Here is a 15,065-nt window from a genome sequence, read left to right on the forward strand (position 1 = left end):
TGAGACAGTTTCTCCCAGACCTGAGGGGCCATCATGTGCTTGTACGAACAGACAACACATCAGTGGTCTCTTATCTGAACCGTCAGGGGGGTCTGCGGTCGCGTCCGCTCTGCAAACTGGCGCACCAGATCCTCCTGTGGTCTCTGGGGAAGGTACTCTCCCTGAGGGCAGTGTATATTCCTGGGGACCAGAATGTGGGGGCAGACATCCTGTCGAGGCAGGAGCTGAGGCCAGGGGACTGGAGACTCCACCCCGAGGCGGTGGAGAAAATTTGGGAGTTTTACGGCCAAGCAGAGGTGGATCTGTTTGCGTCTCAGCACACGACGCACTGTCCACTTTGGTTCTCCCTTACTCACCCAGCCCCCCTGGGGCTGGATGCTATGGTGCAGACGTGGCCGAGGCTACGTCTGTACGCATTTCCCCCTGTTGCTCTGCTCCCAGGAGTTCTGGAACGAGTCCGCCAGTACGGAATAAGCCTACTGCTTGTAGCACCACGCTGGCCGAGTCGGATCTGGTTTGCGGACCTGATCCATCTCTTAGACGGTCCTCCCTTGGAGATCCCGATCAGGAGAGACCTTCTGTCTCAGGCCGGGGGCACAATATTTCACCCTCGGCCAGAGATTTGGAACCTGTGGGTTTGGCCTCTGAGGGGGCCCAACTCATAGAGAGTGGTCTCTCAGCTGAGGCTGCTGAGACCATCCTAAGCTCCAGAGCTCCAGCTACTAGGAAACTATATGCGCTGAAATGGAAAGTTTTTTCTGTATGGTGTCACCGACATCAGTGGGATCCGGTTAACTGTTCTGTGAACACAGTACTCGAGTTCTTGCAGGAGCGCTTTACGTCAGGTTTATGTCCTTCCACACTTAAGGTTTACGTGGCGGCCATTGCGGCTTACCACGCCCTGGTTGGGGGTACATCGTTGGGTCGAGACCCCCTGATTACACGTTTCCTTCGTGGCACACTGAGGCTGAGGCCTGCAACTCGCACTAGGGTGCCAGCTTGGGATTTGGCATTAGTACTAGAAGGCCTGTCTAGGGCTCCATTCGAGCCCTTAGATTCGGTTTCAGAGAAATTTCTTACCCTTAAGACTATCTTTCTGCTAGCTATTTCGTCCCTTAAGAGAGTTGGAGACCTTCAGGCCCTTTCGGTTTCCCCCACTTGCCTTGAGTTTGCACCGGGGATGGTCAAGGCATTCTTATATCCAAAACAGGGATACGTCCCTAAGGTGCCGACTTTGATTCCGAGGCCTATCGTGCTGCAGGCTTTCTGTCCTCCTCCTTTTACATCTGCGGACCAGGAAAGGCTGAACCTCTTGTGTCCAGTGCGAGCACTGGATACTTATGTTCATCGGACATCTTCTATGAGGAAGTCCGACCAGTTATTTATTTGCTTTGGATCACCTAAGAAGGGTCTTCCTGCTTCTAAACAGACGGTTAGCAAGTGGATAGTCGAGGCTATTTCACTTGCATACGAGTACTCTGACCATCCGTGTCCCTTGGTGGTCAGAGCTCACTCAACGAGGGGTATGGCGGCCTCTAAAGCCTTGTTATTTGGGGTTTCCCTCCAAGACGTTTGTGATGCGGCAGGCTGGTCCTCACCGCTCACATTCGTCAGGTTTTACAGTTTGGACCTGGATGCTGCCCCAGGTTCTCAGGTGCTTAGTGCTTAGTTACAACAGACTGACACTCAGGTACTTGGAATTCTGGCGCTTTGGGTATTCTCGTTCCCATGGCGTCGATGGACGCATCGTTGAGTTCCCTTCGTAAGGGAACGTCTCAGGTTACTATTGTAACCATAGTTCCCTGAGAACAGGGAACGAGACGATGCGTCACCCTGCCATACTTCCTGCATCCCTGTGATCGGCTTGCTTCGGCAATTTTCGAAGCTAATGCCGGTTTGCACCGGATGTGCTTTTATCATATCCTGGTCATGACGTCACCCGCCCGTGACGCTCATTCTTTCCATTGGACTAGTTGACATAGATGCTTCAGACGCAGTCACGCTGGGGGCGTTCCCATGGCGTCGATGGACGCATCGTCTCGTTCCCTGTTCTCAGGGAACTATGGTTACAATAGTAACCTGAGACGTTCTGGCGCCTCCGTCTCAACATACTGTACAATACGACGATTTACATCACATGTTAACGCAGAGGTACTGCAATTCACAAAGTTCTCTATTTACACGTGCGTTAAAGCCTTGCCGGTTGAACATTTCATTCTGCTGATGCGCTGTTCTAACATGCACTTTTCTGAGCGCACATGTAGGCACTGAAATCCTGTCAAACAGCGCCTGAAAACTGGACTAAGTTATCTTTAGAGTCGTATTGAGCTAATACTGTCAAATACACGCATGGTTAACCTAAACACAGTTTCTTATGTCTAAAGTGAAAACAAACCTATCAGGTGCGTGTCATAATCAAATATCTCAAATAAATCATTATAAATATTTATGATTACTGTCTTCAACACAATTATACACTATCTAAATTTGATAATCATTTGAAATTGGAGTCAGATTAAGTAAAATCGAAACTAAATTCTACAAATGAAGTGAACTTCACAGAACGCTGGAAAGACACACACGCATTATACCTTCGCACACACCGCTGGATTCTGGCGTTGGGCCATGCAGGCTTCAGGTTAAAATAATAAGTTGAGATATGATCAAAGATACTTATAGTGAGCAGAATATATGTCGGGGAGCATCAAAATAAAGTGTTAGCAGTTATTAAGGTGACAGTCCATATGTAGTTGCAAAGTTACTTAGAGGAATGATTTAATAGGACTATCGAAATAAATGTTTTATGTTGAACCAATGAAGTTTATACAACAAACTGTGACTTGGTTCCTGTTAAAACTTCAAATCATTATCCAGTCCAGGACACATATTACTTGTTATTAAGTTGATGAATATGAAAAAACAAATTAAAAACGAACTTATATTAACAATAATTGACATTCATTCAGTAACTGTAACGGTCATCAGCGGGAGTCCCCTTTAGAGTTCACGTGACGTGAGCCAGCCAGAGACTTTTCACGTCACGTCTGCCGAGCCGGAGACTTTTCACGCCACGTCTGTTCCTCCTGAGCCGATGTCTGTTCACCTCACATCTGCCGAGCCAGAGATTGTTCATGTCACGTCTGTTCCTCCTGAGCTGGTGTCTGTTCCTGAGGCGGTGTCTATTCCAGCCCATAACCCATAGCTGCCCCCAAGAAAATTCTTCCCCCTGAACTGTCTGATCCACCCTGGTCACCTGAACTTCCTGGTCAACCCTGGGTCCTTGAACTGTCTGGTCCACCTTGGTCACCTGAACTGCCTGGTCCACCCTGGCCACCTGAACTGCCTGGTCCACCCTGAACACCCGAAGGGTCGTCTCCGCCCTGGCCCCTTGAACTGTCTGGTCCACTCTGGTCACCTGAACTGCCTGGTCCAGCCCTGGTCCCCTGAACTGTCTTGTCCACCCTGGCCCCCTGAACTGCCTGATCCACCTTGGTCCCCTGAATTTTCTGATCCACCCTGGTCACCTGAACTGCCTGGTCCACCCTGGTCACCTGAACTGCCTGGTCCACCCTGGGTCCCTGAACTGCCTGGTCCAGCCTGGGTACCTGAACTGTCTGGTCCACCCTGGCCCCCTGAACTGCCTGGTCCACCCTGGGTCCCTGAACTGCCTGGTCCAGCCTGGGTACCTGAACTGTCTGATCCACCCTGGCCCCCTGAACTGTCTGGTCCACCCCTGGTCCACTGAACTGCCTGGTCCGCCCTGGGTCCCTGAACTGTCTGATCCACCCTGGTCCCCTGAACTGCCTGGTCCACCCTGGTCACCTGAACTGTCTGGTCCACCCTGGTCCCCTGAAATGTCTGGTCCGCCCTGGTCACCTGAACTGTCTGATCCACCCTGGCCCCCTGAACTGTCTGGTCCACCCCTGGTCCACTGAACTGCCTGGTCCGCCCTGGGTCCCTGAACTGTCTGATCCACCCTGGTCCCCTGAACTGCCTGGTCCACCCTGGTCACCTGAACTGCCTGTTCCACCCTGGGTCTCTGAACTGTCTGGTGCACCATGGTAACCTGAACTGCCTGGTCCACCCTGGATCCCTGAACTGTCTGGTACACCCTGGTCACTTGAACTGCCTGGTCCACCCAGGTCCCCTGAATTGCCTGGTCCACCCTGGTCACCTGAACTGTCTGATCCACCCTGGTCACTTGAACTGCCTGGTCCACCCAGGTCCACCCACTTGACCCTGGTCACCTGAACTGTCTGGTCCACCCTGGTCCCCTGAACTGCCTGGTCCACCCTGGCCCCCTGAACTGTCTGGTTCAACCTTGTTACCTGAACTGTCTGGTCCACCCTGGGTCCCTAAACTGCCTGCACAGCCTCAGTCTCCAGGCCCTCTTCCGCTCCACAGGCCTGGACCTCCATCCCACCCCATTGTCCGCCTCCGCTCCACCTCCCTCCTGGAGAATTGTAGGAGCATCTGGAAGCCGCTCCTTTGAGGGGGGGGGGGGGGGGGGGGGGCAATCTCATCAGCTAGATTGGCCTTTAGAGCCACCAGAGGGCACTCCACTTCATTTTTTTTGTTTTTTCCTCACAATACATTTCCAATAACTCACTGCCCAGACTTATCATCACTGATCACATTCACCTGTTTGTCATTACCTTGTTTAGCTCATCCCTTATAAGCCTGGTTTTCACATTCAATCACTGCATAGTTTTGTATGTTGGATCTCTAAGCATTTCTTTGGTTCCCTGTATTTCGTTTTTTGGACTCTCTGCCTGCCTCTGGATTACCTGTTTGCCTTGTCCCCTGCCTGCCTCTGGATTACCTGTTTGCCTTGTTTCCAACCTTGTGTGTTTGATTGTTTTTTTGGCCTGCCTACCTGGATTTCGACCTTTTGTATGTTCACTTGATTACATGTCTGTACATGTCCATCTTATTAAAAGCTGCATTTGGATCTAAACTTTCTGGTCTCAGAGCAGTTTGTGACAGAAACAAACTCACCTAATAAAAAAAGTAGATGAGTCGGTTTTAGGATCATCTTGGTTGCTTGCAGGTTTGTTTACTGAAATAAATAAAATAGGGAAAAATAATGATTAAATATTAGCAGGTTTTAAAAACAAAATGCATATTAATCTGCATTTTACTTAAATTATGAAAACGTGAAGTACTCTTACACGAAAGGAACGTGGTGGTGGAACAAAATTGTGAGAGGAGACTTTTTTTTTTTTAAATCTTTTGCGTTCCCCCGAAAAACTGTTGCGTTCCCTCGCAAAACCTGTTGTGAGCACGGACAGACGCTTCCTGTTTAATGTCCCGCTGGCAGTGCTTCAGAGATCTGTACGTTAATGGAACGTTTCATAGTGTTTGAACTTGGACTCAAAAATAAAGAAATGCGGTCAGTGCTTCACACAAGGTGGAGTTATATTCACAGATTAGAACTTCTCAGATCAATAACTCGTGAGCTAAACGCTGTTAAAATAAAGATGAAATAAACGCACTCTCTAGTTATATCTCATACATTTACAGGGTCCTTGAACTGTCTGGTCCACCTTGGTCACCTGAACTGCCTGGTCCACCCTGGCCACCTGAACTGCCTGGTCCACCCTGAACACCCGAAGGGTCGTCTCCGCCCTGGCCCCTTGAACTGTCTGGTCCACTCTGGTCACCTGAACTGCCTGGTCCAGCCCTGGTCCCCTGAACTGTCTTGTCCACCCTGGCCCCCTGAACTGCCTGATCCACCTTGGTCCCCTGAATTTTCTGATCCACCCTGGTCACCTGAACTGCCTGGTCCACCCTGGTCACCTGAACTGCCTGGTCCACCCTGGGTCCCTGAACTGCCTGGTCCAGCCTGGGTACCTGAACTGTCTGGTCCACCCTGGCCCCCTGAACTGCCTGGTCCACCCTGGGTCCCTGAACTGCCTGGTCCAGCCTGGGTACCTGAACTGTCTGATCCACCCTGGCCCCCTGAACTGTCTGGTCCACCCCTGGTCCACTGAACTGCCTGGTCCGCCCTGGGTCCCTGAACTGTCTGATCCACCCTGGTCCCCTGAACTGCCTGGTCCACCCTGGTCACCTGAACTGTCTGGTCCACCCTGGTCCCCTGAAATGTCTGGTCCGCCCTGGTCACCTGAACTGTCTGATCCACCCTGGCCCCCTGAACTGTCTGGTCCACCCCTGGTCCACTGAACTGCCTGGTCCGCCCTGGGTCCCTGAACTGTCTGATCCACCCTGGTCCCCTGAACTGCCTGGTCCACCCTGGTGCATGAACTGCATGCATACACACACACACACATACACGCACACGCACACACACACACACACACACACACACACACACACACGCGCGCGCGCACGCGCACACGCACACACACACACACACACACACACAAACACACACACACACACACACACACACACACACACACACACACACACACACACACACACACACACACACACACACACACACACACACACACAGGAAGTGCAGTGAGGAATCAAAGTGCAGTGAGGAACCACGTTCACGTCTGTCTGTTTAATGCACAGCTGGAGCCAGCAGACTTGTTCAACATGTTGAAGTTAAAGGCCCTGTTGGGACCAAGTTTTTTTAAAAATGTTTTGTAAAGGAGTAAATGTTTTGTCACTATGCAAGCATTTTCATCAACTAGCTTATTAATGAAAAAGTTTTTTTTTATATATACATTGTAATACATTTTAATAATTTTAAATAAGTGCACACAAATATTTTCAACATTCCGTGTGTTTCATAATATTTTAAATCCATGTTATATAGTTTAAAAGTGTATAAGTGCTTAGCTATGGAAACTATGCGTTTAATGTAATTGGTGGCTCTTAAAAGAGCCGTTTGTAGCACTATGCTTGTAGGCCACATCCACACGAAGCCAGAGCTTTCCCTATCTGAAGTTTTTTTTCCTCGTTCTAAAAAAAAAAAAATTCGTAAACACTGCGGCGTCTCAAGAAATATCTGCTACACACGAAACCACCGAAACTTGCTCAAACCGCTGTAGTTTACATGCCAGACCAGTACAAGGCTCTGTAATTCTGACACAGACACAGAGAAGACTTATTATATGTTCAAGCTGAATACAATAATAGTAGGCACAGTAGCTTCTTTTCTTTTTTTTCCTTTTTTACCAATAACTTTATTGAACCATATGAAAAAACATAAGTGGCCCGGTACAAATTAGGGATGATTCACGATATTCGATTAGTTAGCAGACGCATACAGTTTGCCACAAAGAACCGGCAAATAGCCTAATCATTATGAATGTGTCAAATATAACAAGGAGACATTTTTATTGTTTATTAATAAACTAGTGTTTTCTGTGACGATGCGGACTCGCCACCTTCGCAGTATTGTGAAGGTGCACAGTTCAGAGAGAAATGCACACTTCATAAGGATTATAAGAGAGTTGTCTGTTTCTTTTCGTTTTGAATTGTTTTGTTGAAAAGTAGACATTTCAAGCTTTCTATAGATATATTTCTGAGTTTCTGTTCATTTTTGAGACAAGCTCCAGTTCACGAGCAATGCAAGTTATATCGCGTCGGTGCCTCCATGTCCTGATTATATTGTCTGCTATATTTTCTTCTTATTTTATTAAATCCAGGCAATTGGTTGATAAAACATTGATTAAAATTAAGATACAATTTATACAAAACGAATTTCACTTTAAAGAAAGGCTTTATACAAAACAAAACTTAATAAAGTAGATTATGATTAGTCTTATGATTAGTCTACTCATACTGTTCACTTTTCATATAATCAACATAAATGAAATGGAAAAAAAATAACATATTATTTAAACATAAATATGAAACTAACTTTACTATAATGGCAACAACACATAGGCCTACAGTATAGAGAAATAAAAATAAAAATAAACCGGCGAGCATGTGTGGGGGTGCGTTTTTTGAATAATAATCAAATAATTCCCAGTGATCGTCAAATATTATTTTCTGTCGTTACTGAAGGCCCTGACTGAAACCCCACGGTACGCTACTGTATATTTATTAATACCATGTCCACACAGATGCGTTTCAGACGCCATCATCAGTGTGTCGTTGTTAAAACACAGTCAATCACAGTAATGTAGAGCTACAACCAAATTTCCCTCAAAATGAGCTTTATAATATAGGCTAATGATTGTCTGCAAAGTGCAATATAACTCAAAAAACATGATTACAAAAATAGTCGTTTACTTCAATGTTACAAACTGTAGTGCCACCCAATTCAGTTTACACATCAATGGTGTCCCATTAGTCACACTACACTGCTTTTGCACATTTTATAATATGAAAAATATTCACTGTAACACATCAATGTAGTTCACACATCACTGCTCTAATGTTAGATATACACTTAGTTTGGGAAGTAATTGCACATAAAAAATAAGTAGGCTTATTCTTTACACAAATTATATTGGTACCGTCCACAGCTAACATAATAGTTAAAACCATAGGTTTTGCATTATATTTGTTTACTGAATTTGATGGCATTACATTGTATAACTAGCCTGGCTCTGCCCTCCTACGTACTTCCGCTCAATTTTCATTTTCCTTCAGTACTACATTTTTCTATGTACAAATGAAATGTATGAGAGTGTGGTGGGACCAGGCCACTGTATAACAGCGTGAAGTTATTGAATATTTTTTTTTCTAAAAAAGGGTGAAGTTGTTGATTTGTTTCATAATAAATAACCATGAAAATTATGCATTTTTATCAAATTAAGTATTGCAGTATAACTAGCAGGAGAGCAATGAGGTGTGAACTGAATTTGGTGACATTACAGTGCGTCACAGTAAAGCTATTGAATATGTTTAATAATGTAAAATGTGCAGAAGGGTTTTTGGATTTGCACTTTGCAGACGACCCCTTATTCAGACCTGTCTCTCAATCGGCTGTTTAGAGACAAATTTATATTATAAAGCTCGTTTTGAGGAAAATTGGGTTGAAGCTCGTTGGATAATGTGATTGTAAATAGGTGTCGTTTGTGTTTTAACGACGTGTAGCTCACGGATATCCGGGAACCTCGAACAGCCTATGTGAATATATTGCCAACTTCACTGAACTCCTTGAGTGAAGCACTGACCGCATTTCTTTATAGTTGAGTCCAAGTTCAAACACTATAAAACGCTCCATTAACGTACAGATCTCTGAAGCACTGCCAGCGGGACATTAAACAGGAAGTGTCTGTCCGAGCTCACAAAAGGTTTTGCGAGGGAACGCAAAGTTTCTCGGCAACGCAAAAGTAAAAAAAGAAGAAAAAAAAAGAAAAAAAGATTCACCCATCCTAAATTTTTTCCACCACCACGTCCTTTTAGGGCTTCGTACTTACGTGTGGGCCAGATTGAAAAGTCTCAAGACAAGAAACTCATATAAAATAATAAAAAAAGACATCAGGAATGCAGTGCCATGTTAAAAAAAGTTATGCAATAAGCAATTATAAGATTAATATAGCATAGTGTATTAACAACTTTTGCAGTATATCATGACAATTTATCTTTAAAAACTGCAACTGTATCCACATTGTGCAACCATTTCAAACTTAAAGGTCAGATTAAATGGAATAAAAATGATCTTGACTTGAATAATGTCAAATAAAGAAGAGACAAAGAGTAGCTACAATATGATAAATATCACAGATGATTTTAGTTTTTCAGGATTAACAGACAGACTGAAGATTTCTTAAAGGGATAGTTCACCCAAAAATGTAAATTCTGTCAGTAATTACTCTCCCTCATGTTGTTCAACCCCGTAAGACCTTCGTTCATCTTCCGAACACGAATTAAGATATTTGTGATTAAATCTGAGAACTGGATCACTCCTCCATAGGCTTCTTCAGGGATTGAACTTGCTGGCCTCGAAAAGTTCTTAAAGACATCGTTAAAATAGTCCAAGTGACTACAGTGGCTCAATGTTAAGTTTATCCCGAAGATGAACGAAGGTCTTACGGTATTGAACAACATGAGGGAGAGTAATTACTGACAGAATTTCATTTTTGGGGGAACTATCCCTTTAAGCCTCTCTATTCTTTCAAAGCTTTTATTTTCAGCATTCTCACTTTATTCCTTATATAAATGTTAATTTATCCATTACCTTTCATGGAAAACCTCCTGCGGATCAGAAATTCAGTGTGGAGACGCCGAGACTGATTCCCGTTTGGACTTTGCTGCATAATGATCCTTATTTAAATGGCATCGCAGAGCATGCAAATAACCAGTAACTGATCATCCTTATGGAAATGGATCATTTTTACATGCTTGTAGAAACAGCATGTCCCTGCTCTTTTCTTCCATTGGGGTCTGTGATGTTAAGAGGCCTGATTATTTCAGGACCTTGAAACAAGTCATTGTTTTTTAGTTTTTGTAATACTTTTGTATTTAAAGAAAAATACACTTGATTTTACTTGTCTCGTTCCCTGATGGGGAACATATGGTTACAGTCGTTGCCTGAGACGTTCCCTTTCGAAAGTGAACTTGCACTGCGTCCTGAGACACTTTTGGGAATGAAATACCCACAATGCCATGCTGAGAGGATGTTTGCCAATCATGACTCACTGTAGAATGTAACTGCTGATCTTACTAATAAAATTAAGTGATTATAACTTTTTTTAATAAATTTGTTGACCTTACTGAGTTTAACTAAGTAACGGCAACTTTTTAGCACGGAAAGTTATTAAACTTATAGAATCAATTATCCTCTACTTAAAATAATGAGTATTGTGAAATCTTCGAATGGTCATGCTAACGCATTCTCATCCTTTGGTGTCATATGTGACGCCATATGACAAAACGGCGAAATACTACGCACATGGCACCCTTTATCGTCAATATAACACGCACTGTGATGGGTAGGTTTAGGTGTGGGGTAGGGTCTGCGTCTCATATTCACGCTAAAGGATGCCAGTCAACTTTATGACGCCTTGGGTTCGCGTGTTATATTCACGCTAAAGGGTGCCATGTGCGTAGTATTTCGCCGTTTTGTCATATGGCGTCACATATGCCGCCAAAGGATGAGAACGGGCTCGTCATGCGCAGTTCTACATGTTGGTGGAGTGAATTATCAGGCCGCCATTTTAAATAAGAACTTGTTCTTAATGACTTGCCTGTAAAAATAAAGGTTAAATAAAAAAATAAAAAATTCAAAATGGATTCTGATGGGAGAAGCGCATGGAAAGGTGAGTTGGTGCTTGTTTTTTCAGTTTTTTTTTTATTTCTGAATTGCCTAATATACATGAATCGTTTGTGTAGTAATCAGATTACATATCTTAATGTTACATGGTGATATTGGATGTGATGTTATTTTATTGAAATTGTTGGATTGTGCTAATCGAAATTAGCAGTCTAGCATTTGCAAATCACTGATATTTGGCTGAATGCATTTACTAGTAATGAAACGTTTTTTTATGTTTTAGATGTTTTTTATTGTGTGTACAAATTAGACTGAGGAAATATTTTACAGATTACTCTACTGAATTAATATTTGGATGTTTAGATGTGGTGTACGTGTGTGTTTTATTTCTTTAGATTAAAATAAATCTTTATAGTTAGAATTTAGTAGGTTTATATTATTTTCTTAAGTTGCAGAGCTTGTTTTGTGGAATGAGACATGTATATTAATACGATTTTCTTAATTTGCGGAATTTGTTTTATGGAATGAGATATACAATGGAAATGTGAGTATTGTTTTTTTTTTCTTTTCTTTTTTTTCGTGGCAGTGTCGCTTAAAATATGAAGCTGCACCAGAACTAGTCCAGTTCCATTCCTTCACACAAACTGTTTGAGTTCATTCAAGTTATTTAATACATCAAAGATGAATTTAACAAGAAATCATTCCCAACATGTTGATGCAAACCAAACTACTATCCCTTAAACACATTAACCAAAAGTCCAATGTATATTTAACTTTTTTTTTCTTTCACAGATCAATGCAGAGTTTAATCGCATCGGAATGCAATAATTCTTCTCAGCGCTTGATCAATATGCTGCTCGAAAAAAAAATGGCAGCTAAAAAGAGACTTTCTGAGTTTCTTGTGCAAAGTAAATATACGGTAAGCTTGTCAATGCTTCTTTCTTAAACAAAATTCTGGTACTGTTTTAGCTCAGTTTTTTTATATTTCATTCTATGTTGTGTAACATATTTATCAGAGTGCTGACATCACTGAATTCTTTTGTTACTAGATTTTTGAGCTAATTTAATATTCCGTTTTAAACCTTTTTTTCCCCCAGAGCACTGTCATCACTGCTACGTGCACAGTTCTTCATGGCCTTCCTCTAATTCTTGGAAAAGAAACCAATAATTTTTTTTTTCAATCAAATGTTTACAGGTAACTTTCTCTGTATATTTCATTAAAAACTTTAATTCCCCACACACGCATTACATATAGGCATTCAATATGCTTTATTCAACTCTTTTATCTTGGATCAGACATGCAAACTCTGCATTTGTTTCATTTATTTTCTTTTTTTTAATCCAACATTTTGTCATGCAAGTTCTTAATTATTACTGTTATTTTTTATTTTTTGTCTGTTTCAGACAATACTTAAACAACCATAATTCATCTCTGCTAGTTGTATGTTGACCTGATACTTTGTTATATGGATTTTCATTTGTAATGCAACCAGAATTGTAATATTGCTGTTCCGGTTTTTATTAGGACTGTGATTGACACACCCAAGACTTCAATCAGGATTCTGACGTGACCTGGGAAGACAGCCAGGATTCTCCCTCCACAAGCACTATTTGGGGTCTTCTTGCACAACGTTATTCTAGACGGAGCCATAGTCATGGATGATCTTGAGACTTTCCAGGTGCCATGTGCTTAGTTTTTCTTTCCTTTGGACATATATCTTTAAAACCGAAACTACATTCACTTAAAAACCTTCTGTTGATGTAAGCGAAGGCTGTTTGAGATTGTGTTAAAGGTATAGTTCACCTAAAAATTGTAATTCTGTCATCAGTTTGTCACTCTCATGTTATTCTTAACCCATAAGACTTTGGTTAGTCTTTGAAACACACATTTAGATATTTTTAAAGAAAACCAGAGAGGTTTCTGACCCTCCACTAAAGGCCCAGGTAACCAAAACTTAAAAGATCCAAGAAGGTCATTAATATGCTAAAATGAAATGGATTCATTTTACAATGCTTTTTATAAGCTTTTTGGATATTTTAAGTTTTGTTTACCTGGACTTTCAATGAAGGGACAGAAATAACCTAGATTTCATTAAAAAAAATATCTTAATTTTGGTTTTAAAGTCTAACCAAAGTTGTATGGGTTTGGAAGATCATGAGGGCGAGTAAATGATGAAAGAATTTACATGTTTGGGGATAGTTCACCCAAAAATGAAAATTCTGTCAGTAATTACTCTCCCTCATGTTGTTCAACCCCGTAAGACTTTTGTTCATGTTCGGAACACAAATTAAGATTTTTTTGATTAAATCTGAAAGCTTTCTCACTCCTCCATATAAGCTTCTGTGTTATTGAAACTTGCCGGCCCAAAAAGTTAGTAAAGACAATGTTTAAAATAGTCCAAGTGACTACAGTGGCTCAATCTTAAGTTTATCAAGCGACGAGAATACTTTTTGTGCGCAAAAACAAACAAAAATAACGACTTTATTTCAACTATTGATTTCCTTCTCTGTGGGCATTGAGTCACTTCACTAGTGTAACAGCGCAGCGCTTCTGTTGTTGTACGTCACACGCATCACACACATGACCAGCGTCGGCCAATAGTGAGCCTACGTGTGACGTAGCTCTACGCAATCTCACTACGCTAACTGACTCGAGGCCCACAGAGAAGGAAATTAATAGTTGAAATAAAGTCGTAATTTTTGTTTGTTTTTGCGCACAAAAAGTATTCTCGTCGCTTGGCCACCGTATAGTCACTTGGACTATTTTAACGATGTCTTTAATAACTTTTCGGGGCCGGCAAGTTTCAATCCCATAGGAGCCTATGGAGGAGTGATCCAGCTCTCAGATTTAATCAAAAGTATCTTAATTCGTGTTCCGAAGATGATCGAAGGTCTTACGGGGTTGGAACAACATGAGGGAGATAGCCTGGCATACCAGACCTACATCAAGATGTTAGGTCTGGGAACTCTCCATTGGCATGCCTCATTCCAAAGGGCGGGATAAACGGCTGTCTTTCAGCACTACAACCAACCAGAGCAACGAAGAAGGTGACGTAGCCAGAGCGACGAGGTCAGTCAGAGCAAAGCCGTTCTTTGTTCTTGTTTCAAAGAAAAGTTTAACTTCAAATCCTCCAGAGTCGCAGCCAAAGCCGAATCGAAAGACCGCTGTTTGCCAGCAGCAGCAGCCATTCTTTGTTTTCAAGTAGCAGTGAACCGTCGCAACTCTGTTATCATTATGTTAAGCCCGCCCGCCGACTCTATACACGATCTGATTGGCCTGACCAGTTTTTGTTTTTTCCAGCTCGAAAGTCAATGGAGAGTTGCTAGACCACACTGGCTGCAAAGTAATTTTTGCTGCCGCTAGGGTGTGTCAAGATTTCTAGGCTATGAGGGTGAGTAATTACTGACAGAATTTTCATTTTTGGGTGAACTATCCCTTTAAATATGTTTTTCTAAGTGTAAAAATTAAGCAAACATTGATTTTTAGAGGGTCAGCTATTCAGTTTCTTGTCAAAAGATTGCCAGTAGTCCTTGTTTATTCATCAGTCATGATTTGTTGTAATGTATATTGTTACATTAATAAAAAAAATGTTTTGAATGTAAGGGGTGCCAGAATGGCATTGTTTGGTAAATTGTAATGCCTGATGAATATTTATGAGTAATAAATAATGTTTGCTAAGATCTGTTGTTGCTTTTTGTCTTAACACATTTTTTGAAATTCAGCTTACTTGAAAATGTTAAGGCAATTGGTTTAAGGCAAAATATTTTCCTAGTCATGTGAACACTAATAATAAGTTAACACAACTAATGATTTGGAGTTAACAGTACTTGACCAACCAATTTTCTTTACTAAATTAATTAAGTTTTGCCAACGAAGTAATAATGGATAAATTTGGGGACATCATTTACGCATATG

The 15,065-nt window shown here is 42.2% G+C and overlaps 1 long non-coding RNA gene across 1 annotated transcript; it reads left to right on the top strand.

The window, feature by feature from the left end:
- Nucleotides 1-12,010: 12,010 nt before the first annotated feature.
- On the top strand, nt 12,011-12,812 carry LOC143736452 (uncharacterized). Its single transcript, XR_013203453.1, has 3 exons — nt 12,011-12,068; nt 12,247-12,344; nt 12,675-12,812. It is a non-coding gene; the product is annotated as an uncharacterized LOC143736452 (long non-coding RNA).
- The last annotated feature ends 2,253 nt before the right edge of the window (nt 12,813-15,065 follow it).

This window comes from Siphateles boraxobius, unplaced genomic scaffold (assembly GCF_051911475.1).
Source record: "Siphateles boraxobius isolate OS27281-9 unplaced genomic scaffold, OSU_SipBor_1 130, whole genome shotgun sequence".
Taxonomy (NCBI): Eukaryota; Metazoa; Chordata; class Actinopteri; order Cypriniformes; family Leuciscidae; genus Siphateles; species Siphateles boraxobius.